The sequence below is a fragment of the Hydra vulgaris genome, chromosome 10 (assembly GCF_038396675.1).
Source record: "Hydra vulgaris chromosome 10, alternate assembly HydraT2T_AEP".
In the NCBI taxonomy this organism is placed as follows: Eukaryota; Metazoa; Cnidaria; class Hydrozoa; order Anthoathecata; family Hydridae; genus Hydra; species Hydra vulgaris.
Genome location: NC_088929.1, coordinates 18247261 through 18259660, shown reverse-complemented (window position 1 = coordinate 18259660; position 12400 = coordinate 18247261). Strand labels below are relative to the sequence as shown.

The following is a 12400-nucleotide window of genomic DNA, read 5'->3' as shown; positions in this document are numbered from 1 at the left end:
CGGTTGATCAACACTAATAAAAAGCATTCAACCAACGTTAAATTAACAATAACAAAGCAACAGTGATTCATCGTTGACGGAACAACTGTAAAACACCGTTGCAAATGTTAACAAAACTCTGCACTCAGTCAGCGGTAAATCAACACTGCTCGGAAGCACTCAGTCAACGTTGAATCAACAGTAATGTGCACAACGGGTCATGTATTATAATTTTTTAATTGATTTTTTTTTAAACTTGCTTGATTATTTTAAAAATCTTTTTTTAGTCAACTAAATTCCCCCACACCACCCCCACCCACCCCAGCACTGTCTTCACGGCTTTCAAAATGTCCTACATTTCTAAAAAGAAAAAGAAAAAATAGGTAAAAAAAGTGGAGGGTGGGACATGCCCCAATACCTCTTTTAATTTAAAATAAAAAATTTATATTGTAAATAAAATAGGTCGCAAAATTCCCCCAAATTAGATGTTATTGGGGTAATTTAACCCTTTCCCCCATTTTTTCTGTTCAAATTAATTTTCATTTTTAGTTCTTATGTTATTTAAATTTATATAAAAAAAGAATTAGTGGCGAAATTACCCCATCTTACTCTATACGTATTTTATGATTTTCTTAAAGAACAATTACAACAAAAATATGTTTATCATTTTTAGACTACCTGAATGTTTAAATTTTTTTATCATTTTTGTGTGTGTGTTGGATGTGTTTAATGTCGCAATAATTTGAAAAATATGCAATGGTTTTCTAAACGCTTTACATCAGCAAGAAATATTTGATAACTGTTATTTCTCAATGAAAATATATTAGTTACGAATTGTAGTGATATAATACTTCACTTGAAATACTAATTAGCAATCTGTTTTCATAAAAATATCTACATGAACTTGACTAACTTGCATAAATTTTGATTTATTCGAATTTCAAAATAGTAGTGTGACTCTATGATACGTACTGCACAACTTTCTATGATACATAGTGCGTAACTATCTATGATACGTAGTGCGTAACTTTCTATGAAACGTAGTGCGAAACTTTCTAAAAAATAAGTATTCAACTAAACTTAAATTTTCCGAAGAATTGAAGTTTATTTATCTAGCAACTAAAATTTGCATTTATCGGCGCGTGGTTCCACTTTAAACTTATTTATTCTTTGATAACATTACTTATAAATACCATTATTCGTTTACAATATTTATATAGATTAGAATTAAATGAGAGTAAATTGGAATTTGCTAGTTTTATTATTATGAAAATAATAGACAAAACATCTACGATTCTCCGTGCATAACTTTTTTAAAATGCACTTCTATAATCTGTTTATTGTATATATATTTATTTTATATATGAGATAAATATAGAAGTAGATTTATTCCGTTAAAATTCATATTTAGCTGTAGTTTCTGTAAAAAAATGCTGAAACTAATAAATACTGCCACACACCGTATATATATATATATATATATATATATATATATATATATATATATATATATATATATATATATATATATATATATATATATATATATATATATATATATATATATATATATATATATATATATATATATATATATATATATATATATATATATATTTAAAAATAATTTTAAAAATTTAAGATTAACTTAAAAACTAAAAAGACTGTATTGCATCCTAAATTAAAAATAAAAGCACCATTTAATTTTTTTCACCAATTAAGTTTAATGATGGCATACCTATGCCAACATGTACAACCCGTCAACCATCATAAGAACAAGTCACCATTATCGTTAAAATATGTTGTGTCTGTCTCGTTTGAAAGATAACGTTAAAATAAATAATTCTATAAATGCACAACAACTGTAGGAGAAATGCATAAAAAGTTCATTTCTGTACGATTTATAATAAAACAATATATCGAGGGACTAAAATTACAAGCCACTTCCGTAAACTGATGTTTATTTTATTATAAAAACAATATTTAAGGAAAAGGTATTTTTTTCAAAAGTTATGTAAATGCAGTATACAGATATAATTCAAATCACTTTTTCACCTAAACAAATATTTATGCAAAGTTGACCAAAATGCTATCATGAGAGCCATGCCACCGGAGGTGTCTTTTTTCAAGACATAAACATATAAGATGTCCCAAAATTTATGTATGATTTGAACTAAATAGAAAACACAGTTTGTTCTTTTTAGATGAAATTCAATTTTCATTAAATCATAAAGTACATGAGGTTATGAATAAAATTGTGCATTAGAAAAATATTTTTTACGGGTTAGCTAGCACATACTTATTGTCAAAATTTTTTCAAGATCATTTTGCTTAAACGTGGCTGAACCTCAATAAAACAGACTTTAATCTTCTTTAATTCACAGGTGGTTGTGGACGTGTTAGGATAGATCTTAGAAAAGTCTTTCTTGCCCTGCAAAAAATCAATTACTGTTAAATTATATGATTTACGATGCGAGTATGTATTTTATCAAACAAGTTAGTTTTGCTTTAACTTATACTTTAAGAAGCAATAACTAGAGTACTAACCCTTTCAAATATTTTTTTAACTTGTTCATGAGACCCAGCTACAAGTTTTACCAGAAAAATGAATAATTAAAGGTAATTTACACCTTTTCAAGATGTAATTGAGAACTTGAAAGTTGTATTTAAGAAAAGAAAGATGTAATTGAGAAATAGAACATGTAATTTAGAAGTCGCAATATGTAATTAAGAAACACAACATGTAATTAAGAAATTTTAAAATGCAATTGAGAAACCCAACATATAAATAAGAAATCGCTATATTATGTAATTTGAAAAACAAAAGTTGTAATTAAGAAATCTTAATATGTAAATGAGCATACATTATTTTTAATTGTGAATTCAATGTAAGCTTAAAAGTTATTATTAAAGATCTTCTTGGACTTGCATTTTAATAAGATAGTAATATCAAATTTAGCATTTGTATACACCAGCAATACAGTAATACATTAATGGAATTGAAAGATCGTTTTGTTATTTGTCAATACACTATGAAGAGAAAGTTTGTTATTAAATTGAATCCATGCAAGTATTTATTTCACCAAATTTGTTTACAACCACTTCTGGAACAACGGGAACTACCTTGTCTAGTTAGTAGACAAAATGTTTTCTTTCAATTTGTTCAAATGTATGTAATACATACATTTGAACAAATTGAAAGAAAACATTATGTTTTATCTTCATCGAATTATAGAAGAAGAGTAATTGAATGTGCTGAGCCAAACGACAATTGGGTGACTCTGGCGCAAACTTTAGGTGTCAAATATAAGACAGTATACAATTGGGTCCGCAGTGGAAATTTAAATTTTATTGGAAGAGGTGGTTTTAAACCAAAAATATTAATGATCAAATCGAAGAAACACTAACATGGATTGAAAGTGACTGGCACTTCACAACGGTGGCCATTAAAACAAGGATATTAAGAAAATTTAATATTAGCGTCAGCACAACCACCATTGCCAATTACCTCGAAGGCAGACAGTTTTCATTTAATAAAGTGCGCAAGGAGCCTACTACAATGAATAGTATTGAAAACAAACAAAAAAGAGCTGAATATGTTAGGAACATCAATGAATACATCACAAATGGTCATCAGATAGTTTGGTCGGATGAAACAAATTTTAATCTTTTTTGTAAAAAAACGCAAGGACGTGCCAAACAGGGTAAAAGAGCAATAATGAAAATACCTTATTCAAAAGGTGCTAACATACATTTGATTGCAGCTATATCAACAACAAATGTTGTCATGATGGAAACTCGCAGATAATCATTTAAAGCAGATTCTTGTAACAAATGGATGTTGGCTTTATTTAACCAGTGGGAATCCGGGAATCGTTTAGAAGATTTGGTCGTCGTAACAGACAATGCTCCATGTCACGCTTGTTTGGAATGGGTGTTTGAAAATTCACCGGCTCAGTTGTTACGATTAGGACCCTACAGCCCAATGTTAAACCCAGTGGAAGCTATCTGGTCCAAAACAAAAATAATCGGTGCTGGGATTATAGAGCAACGAATGCAGTATCTAGAAAGAATTGTTACTGCGGCAAAAAATACAATAATGGGAGGTGATTGTATACGCACTGTACAACATACGACCACGCATTACGCAACGATTTTAAAGATGGAAGACGTCCAAGTTGGTGCTTAACTGAATATTGAATGATTTTTAATGACGTTGTTTAAATTTAAATTTTAAATTTTTATGCAAGTAAACTATTTGCGTTTTATTTATTATTTAACTGAAATCTCAATTAAATTTTTCACAAACGAAAGTAAAAGAAAGTTTTAATTGAGACCCAATAGGATTTTTCCAGTTACCGCCTAAACCTAAAATAACTTTTTCATGAACTTTTATATTTTATTGATATTATATTATTATTTCCAGCCTTAAATTACAAAGTGTATTAGGACAAAAAAATTCAAAATATTAAGAACTTTGTATTCTTTTTACTTTTCTCAATTATAACTTTTATCTTCTCAATTACATCTTACGATTTCTTATTTACAACTTTCATGTTCTAAACTACATCTTACGTTTCTCAATTACAAGTTTCAAAAATTTACAACGATTTTTTTTTTTTACAATAAAATGATAATTATGGCCTAATTAAAAAAAAAATCAAACTGCATGTGGTCGCATTGCCATTTCAATAAATCAGTCGTGTAAAATGCATTTTTAATAAATTGTTCCAACTTTTGACTGCTGTAAATACTTTAAGTCAGAAAGTTTGAAAAATTTCAACTTGAAATATGCCGATAAAAAGGTAGACTGCCACTTACAAATAAAAACTACGTGAAATCTTAACTTAAATTCAAGCGAATTTATGAATAAAAAGAAGAATAAAATATTATGAAAACACAAATTTTTGTCCAACATCTAAGAATATAAACATTGGTGAAATCTTATTTAAAATATTTCTGAATGTTTTCAAAGAAATCAAAATAGACTTCCTATTTAATGCTATGCATATTGTTATTGAGAAAATTACTTACTTCAATTCAATACCATTTGCATTTTTCTTTGCATTCAATCCCAAATTAGCTGCTAATCTTCGCTTAGCAGACATTAACGATATCAATGGTAATTTATTTTGATTGTCAACAAAACTGAAACCATTTTTTTGAAGAAATTATTTAATAGTGCAACCATGGTGCAGTGGTTGAAGTTCAGGCTCCGAACCAAGTGGTTCAGGGTTCGACCCTGGGTCAAGCCAATAAGTGACATTGGTAAGGAAGAAGGCATAAACTTCCAAGTTAAATGCTGTTCCATGGTACTCAATGATAAGACCGTAAGGACTTCTGGAAGCACCTTAATAACCACATACACACACATAAAAGGTAATAAAGAAATTTTTTTACCTCAATTTAATATTCTTTGCATAATCGGATTCATCGAAACCTAAATTATGTGATAACCTTGTGCATAATTTTATAATTCTCATAATAATAAAAACAGTTGCGGTTAAATTGAGAAACGATCAAAAGAATATTTTGAAGATAATGATATTACTAAAAGATGATATTCCAAACAGGTTGTTTGTTAGTATTATGTAATCACCATGTATTTGGCAATGTAATGTGATCAAGGGATGGGAAGTAAATTTCACCATTGTTGCATCTTTACATGCAAGTTGTAGCAGGTTATAATCAGTATCCGTTAAAGTATCTTTCTTTACTCTAGTATCAAAAATATATAATACTCCATGTAATATCAAAGAGCTCACTAACATATAACTTTCATGAATTAAGGCTATGACTACAGCCATTAATCTTTTATACTGGTACACCAACCAGATGAGATTCCTTAGTAGCATAAACAAAACCACCCATTGTTTATTCTTTATTACTTTTCCACTTGACATTTTAAACTTGAAACTTTAAAATTTTTGCTACCTCTCACAGGTTGTAAGTACAAAAATACTAACAGCGTTTGTATGGAGCCACCTCGCTTTGGAACTTAATGATAATGGTAACATTTCGTGTATAAGTGTAGAGGGTTTAAAAACTCATTAAAAAATTTGTCATTTTTAAATTCTTTTTTTTTTCAACTTTCTTGTTTAAAATTATTTTTCTGTTTTTTATTTATTGTAAGTTTGGTTTAAAGCATAGAAATTTTAATATTGATCTTTTACAGGTTTATTTATTTAATTTTACAGGTTTATTTATTTAATTTTGCAGGTTTATTTATTTAATTTTGCAGGTTTATTTATTTAATTTTACAGGTTTATTTATTTAATTTTGCGGGTTTATTTATTTAATTTTGCAGGTTTATTTATTTAATTTTGCAGGTTTATTTATTTAATTTTGCAGGTTTATTTATTTAACTTTGCAGGTTTATTTATTTAATTTTGCAGGTTTATTTATTTAATTTTGCAGGTTTATTTATTTAATTTTGCAGATTCAAACTTTAATTGTTTGTTAAAACTTCAATTGTTTGTTAAAACTTCAATTGTTTGTTAAAACTTCAATTGTTTGTTAAAACTTCAATTGTTTGTTAAAACTTCAATTGTTTGTTAAATTTAGTAAATTTGATGTTAATTATAAACATTGTAATTTAAAACTTGTACAAGCTTTTTGTTTGCAAGCTTTTTTAAAGTAAGTTTTTACTTATTAACGATATTTGTGTTTGTGTGTGCTGTCCATTTAGTTTTATGTTTTGATTTTATGCATTGACTTTATCCATATCCATTATCAACGGTAAATAAAGATTTTAAATTGAAATATAAATTTTCTATCAAAATGCATTACGATATGAAGTAGTTTACTTAGTAAATGCATTACGCTCAGAAGTAGTAGACTTAGAAGCAGAAGGAGCAAGAAGAAAAAACAGAGGCTTTCACTGTTGCAACCTAATAAGATTTTTTTTTAAAGAAGTAAGAATATTATCAAAGTAATAAGTAAATGTATGAGGTAAACGATTTTATTATTTTGATTTAATAGAACATGTTTAATGACAGGTACCATGTCATTTCTTAGAACAAAATCCAGTAATATGTCATTTCTTAGATTGAAATTAGGTCATTGTCGTTTTTTAGATCAAAATCAGGTACCACGTCATTTTGTAGATTAAAATCAGGTACAGGTTTTTAGATTAAAAGAATAATAATTATCTTTGCCCAAAGGGCTCTGAAAACGGCTGTTTTAGCACCTTATTTTTCCAAAATCTTTTAGGGATACTCAGGGACTGTCCGTTAAAGGGAATAAAGTGTTTCTGTTTTAAAAACACTTTTATTTTAAATACCAATTAAATGCCTCTATTAGGACACTCTTTTACTAGAAAAAATTTACAAAAATTTCAATACTTAATGGCTACTTCAACACCAATACTTTAAAAAAAGTAGAATTTAGGGTCCCTGCTATTATAGGAATGAAAATATCCAAAAGATGAGACCCTTTCTTGCAACTGAATTTTTTTGTGTGGTTATTAAGGTGCTTCAAGATAATCTAAGGGTCTGGTCTCAAACCCTTAGATCATCGTGGAGTACTGTGGAAGTCATTTAATGAAAAAAGATTATTTAGAACAATCATCAAACTTAGGAACTTTTGATTTTGAAACCAACGCTCTGACCACTGCGCCATAACAGCTCACTTTTAATTAAACACCCTATTTGATATAAAGACATTTTAGGCGCCTTATTTATTTATTTGTAATTTTTTTTGTAAAAAAATATAAAGTTTATTGTATATTTTAGCTAAAAAAATATATTTTTTAGCTAAACATACAATAACTTTTGTATTGAACGCTTAAACTATATCTTTTAAAATTATTTTGGTCTTTTTTGTTCGTATGTCAACAAAAATGGAGCAAGTTGATAAACTAATTAAATCAAATTTACCGTTAAATGGGGTAAAACGGGGTAAATAAGGAAATTTAAATGTAACTAAACTAATATATAACCAATTATATGGGCCAGAGTCATATTTGCTATGAAAAAAGGTTTTACTGGTATATCAGCTGTTCTTGTCATTTTGTAGACATTCAAAAAAATTTTCTGTCCCTATTCATTTTACTATCCCTATTCTCTCCGTTTTACGTTACTGTAAATATTTACATTTTCTGAATTGCGTCAACGAAATTCAGAAATATAAATGAAAAATGTTAAAAAAACAACCAAAAAAAAAAAGAATTTAAAATAGGATACTTTTTTTGAATATAAAATATTTAAAATCTATGCTTATGCGGTGTTTGAATACTGCATATGCATAGTTTATAAATATTTATAATCAAAAAATGTATCCTATTTTAAATTCTTTTATTTTCTTTTATATTTTTTTAGTTTTTATTGAACATACATTCCAATAATATAGTTTACATTTTTATCTTTATAACTTGTTTATGATGGTTACTGTTAATGGTGATTACCGTTGCGTTTACATAATGTTTACAACCTCTAAAATTTGTTGTATTTATAAAATATTTACTCGCAGAAATTGAGTGACTTTACTAGTAGAAATTTAGTGACTTACTTGGCTAAAGTAGAGTTCATCATTGTTATTAACGAAATTGTTTAATCGATAAGTATTTTGGTAGGAGGATCCATTTAATCAACTTTCTATTCCTTTTTATTCGACTACTGTATTCGAATTTTTGTATGTTTCGAGAATTGTGTTAATAACTTCTCGCGTTTCGAATATTGCGTGTTAAATAGCTTCTTTTACTTTTTTTGAGTATTGCGTGTAATTTTAAATTTAAAAAATATTTGTTAAACATCCGCATCATAAGCATCATTAACGACTTCTACAGCATCATTAACGTCTATCAACTGGGTTTCACTTTGGATTTTATATCCGGTTATAAATTTGTTCAAATTCTCAGTTTTTTTCGGCTGCTAAACATTTATCCAAATCTTCAGTTTTTAAAAAACTAAATACTCTTTTTCTTCTTTTAAATCATCTCAAAGTTCGTTCTTCAGTTTTAATAAATTAACGCTCTTTTCTTCCTTTAAATCGTCTCAAATTCTTGACAAACAATAAAGACGTAGATACTGAAAAATTGCTGTTTTGACCAATGTGTTCCGGTTTGATAATTTCTTTAATTTACTTTTATTTATATGTATACACATACATATATAATTACACAAACTTACGCACAGAAATATATATACACATACATACATACATTTTGTATAAATTTTTTTTTTTTTTTTTTTTTTGTAATATAAAGTTTTACATTTACAAAGATGCGAATTTTTATTTAATAAATTATTATAAAGAATATTATCACCATATCAACAAGAATAAAATATAAAAATAACAAGAACAAAAAACAAACAAGTAGACTAGTTTATATAAAAACTTGATATCTGATAAAAGATCTAATGATCTTATTGCCAAAACCATATAACGTTATAATATAACTTATATTATTACGTTATAACTTAAGCCATTAATAAATATAAAAATAAATAAAAATGACGAAATACAAAAATAAAAGAACGTGTTCATATAAATGTCATTAAAGAGAATAAATTATTTTAATTTTTTTTAAACACTAGGAAGGTAATTGATAAATCAAAATTAGGTAAAACATTTTTGTTCCAGAGATTAGGTGCACGATAAGCTATACAGAACTGATTGAATTTTGTTGGACAAATGGGTTCATAGAGTAAGTTATCATTTTGTAGCGTATACTTATTTTTTGTTTTTAAGGTAGTAAAATCTTTAAAAAAAGTGTAATTCTAAAATATTAACGGATTTTTATAGACATATAGGTTGATAGATTCTTTGGTATTAAATTATTATTTTTGTTATTATTTTTATAATTATTACCATTTTTACTATTAATATTGGTATTATTATCTTAATAATAGAAACTATTATTTATTACTAATCTTAATATTTAAAAATTTTCACAAATTATTTTACAGTTTTTCGAGCATGCTCATCAACCATCAACAAGATGGAGTTTATCACGTAAAAGCATACAGATTGGTTAGCTACCATAGTCAATAAAAAGAAGCAAATTAGTAAACGAAAAAAGGCTGAAGGGTTGCCAAATTATTTTACAAAAAGTTTAGATCGGCATAACAAATTTATTTTTAACAGGGAGTTCACTCAAGTAAAAAGTCGTAAACTAAAACCAAAAAAGACTTTCGCTGATGCAAGAAACTTTATAAAAAAGATGGATTTTTCTATAGAGGCATTATTGGATTTAAAGAAAAACAAGCTAAATACAAAACTAAACAATAATACACAGACAACAATAAATTGTTTTTCATGGAAAATATTTGAAAGCCATTTATCTAATTTAGATGCAAAAGAAAACGAGTTTACAAATACTCTGCAGACAGGTATTAATATGTTATTCTTTAGGCATCTGTTAACCATCTTTTTAACAAATACTTTAAATTGTTTATTTTTATTTATTATTATTAAATAAACAAAATTAAACTTTATTTTTAACATCTTTTAGTAAGGTTCAAATCCTAGACAAGCTTCTTGCCTTTGGAAAAAGATCCCGCAAGGGAGAATAACTCTTTATAAAGGAAAGCACTATTAAAAAGAAAAAGTTTATATAATTTATTATCAAATGACAAAAAGTAGGCAATATATATTTAAAAAATCAACATTAACAGTGACTTTATAAAGGGGACGGGAACAGAGCGTCTCCAGCTCTATTTTTCTAAATTTTGTTTATTTGTTAAAAGAAATTGTTAACACATAATTAGCTCGTTGTTTACATAACAGTATAATTACAAAAAAAGTTGCTTACTTAGTTTTTAAAGGCGAGACATTTTTTTCAGTTTTTAAAATCAAACATTCCTAAAAATTTGTTTTAAGGTATTTGAAACAGCGAAGCGAACAGACGCCAAAACTTTGAGAAGATTTCGAAAACTAATGCGCAATTTTTTAAGTCACATAATTTGCAAATAATACATTTCTTAATATATAAAATTAAAATAAAAAATAATGTATCGATAAAGATATTTTATAAATATATTTCATATATTAGACGGGAAAAGTTAAATATAAAAATATTTTTTAAATAAAATTTAAATTTGCGCGCCTTTTATTTTTCGCGCGTTTTGTTCAAACAATGCTCGAATGGAGACAAAGTTTAATTCATCAAACAAAAAAAGTTTGCGTCTACAAACAATGTTCAACTATCCCCCAACCTGCAACAAGTACACGTTTTTGCTATTTATACTAATTTATTCTAATTTATACTGACTATCACAAACTCTTTTTAGTGCGATATCTACATTCTATAAAAGTTAAATTTCAAAAACAAAATCCTGTTATCAAAGTATTTCAAATTATTAATAAGAACATTTACTAACTCAACAAGGTAACTATATAGAAAGACGCCCACAGTCGATTTTCTGGCTTCGCAAGGAATAATTAAATTGGACTAAAAACTATGTTTTGTAAAATCAAACATTATTAAAATAGCTTTACATTAAAAATAAGTTAGCATTAATAAAAACTTATTAACAAAGTAAAGACTAAATAAAAAAGGAAAAGTTTATTTAAAAAGCATAAGAAGTCAAAACTCATTAAATGACCTCTATAATAATGAAGAGCATATTTTGGAAATAGTTTATATATATTAAAAAATCCTCCAAAAGACTTTTAAAAAATGTAAAAACCTATTTAAAAAAACATGAAAAAAAAAATATAATAGACTTCGTAATCTATTTTGAAACACACGTTACTCAGCAAAGGATATCTTTTGATTTGATGTCTTTTCTAAATTGTCCTTTACGTGTATGACTTGTTTTATTGGGTTGTCCTACTTCAACTAATTTTAGAAATAATGCAGCATATTGGGCTCAACACTTTTTAAATGCAGAGTAACATGATCAGCTGTCATTAACCATTTTTACAGGTTGATTGTCTATAAATAATTAATTCTCCTTCAAATCTGTCACTTTGTAGCTCACGAAGCATAATTAAAATCTGTAGTGGTTTGCTTTTTTAGTATCATTGTAACAAGTTGCTAAAGTAACACACTAAAATTGTTTGGATCCATGTCCTGATTGTACAAATCGGTTTTGTTTTCTCGGTCTAATAACTTGGCCATTTGTAAAGATATAAACAGTATTCTACTTAATTAAAATCTGCTGATTTTAATTTAGTCGAATATTTGAATATTTAACGCATTTCAACAAAGATAGTCATAGAACTACAACCTAACAGTCAGTAGTTGTATGACTATCTTTGGAAGTGCTTATTTCACAACAATCAATTTATACACAAATGTTACTGGGTTAAAAAAAAATCATTAAACTAGGTCTACTATGTAAGCGTTCTATCATGAAACATAGCAAACTGTATAGTTTGCTTCGGAATCTGACTAATTTTTTTTTGGCATCCTATTAAAACTCCACCCAAATAAGCAACTGTTGGCTTATTTTTTTACCTTGTCATCTATTAAAAA

The 12400-nt window shown here is 26.9% G+C and overlaps 1 long non-coding RNA gene across 1 annotated transcript; it reads left to right on the top strand.

The window, feature by feature from the left end:
- The first annotated feature begins 9513 nt into the window (after positions 1–9513).
- Positions 9514–10244, top strand: LOC136085823 (uncharacterized). The gene is made up of 2 exons (XR_010641208.1): positions 9514–9625; positions 9888–10244. It is a non-coding gene; the product is annotated as an uncharacterized LOC136085823 (long non-coding RNA).
- The last annotated feature ends 2156 nt before the right edge of the window (positions 10245–12400 follow it).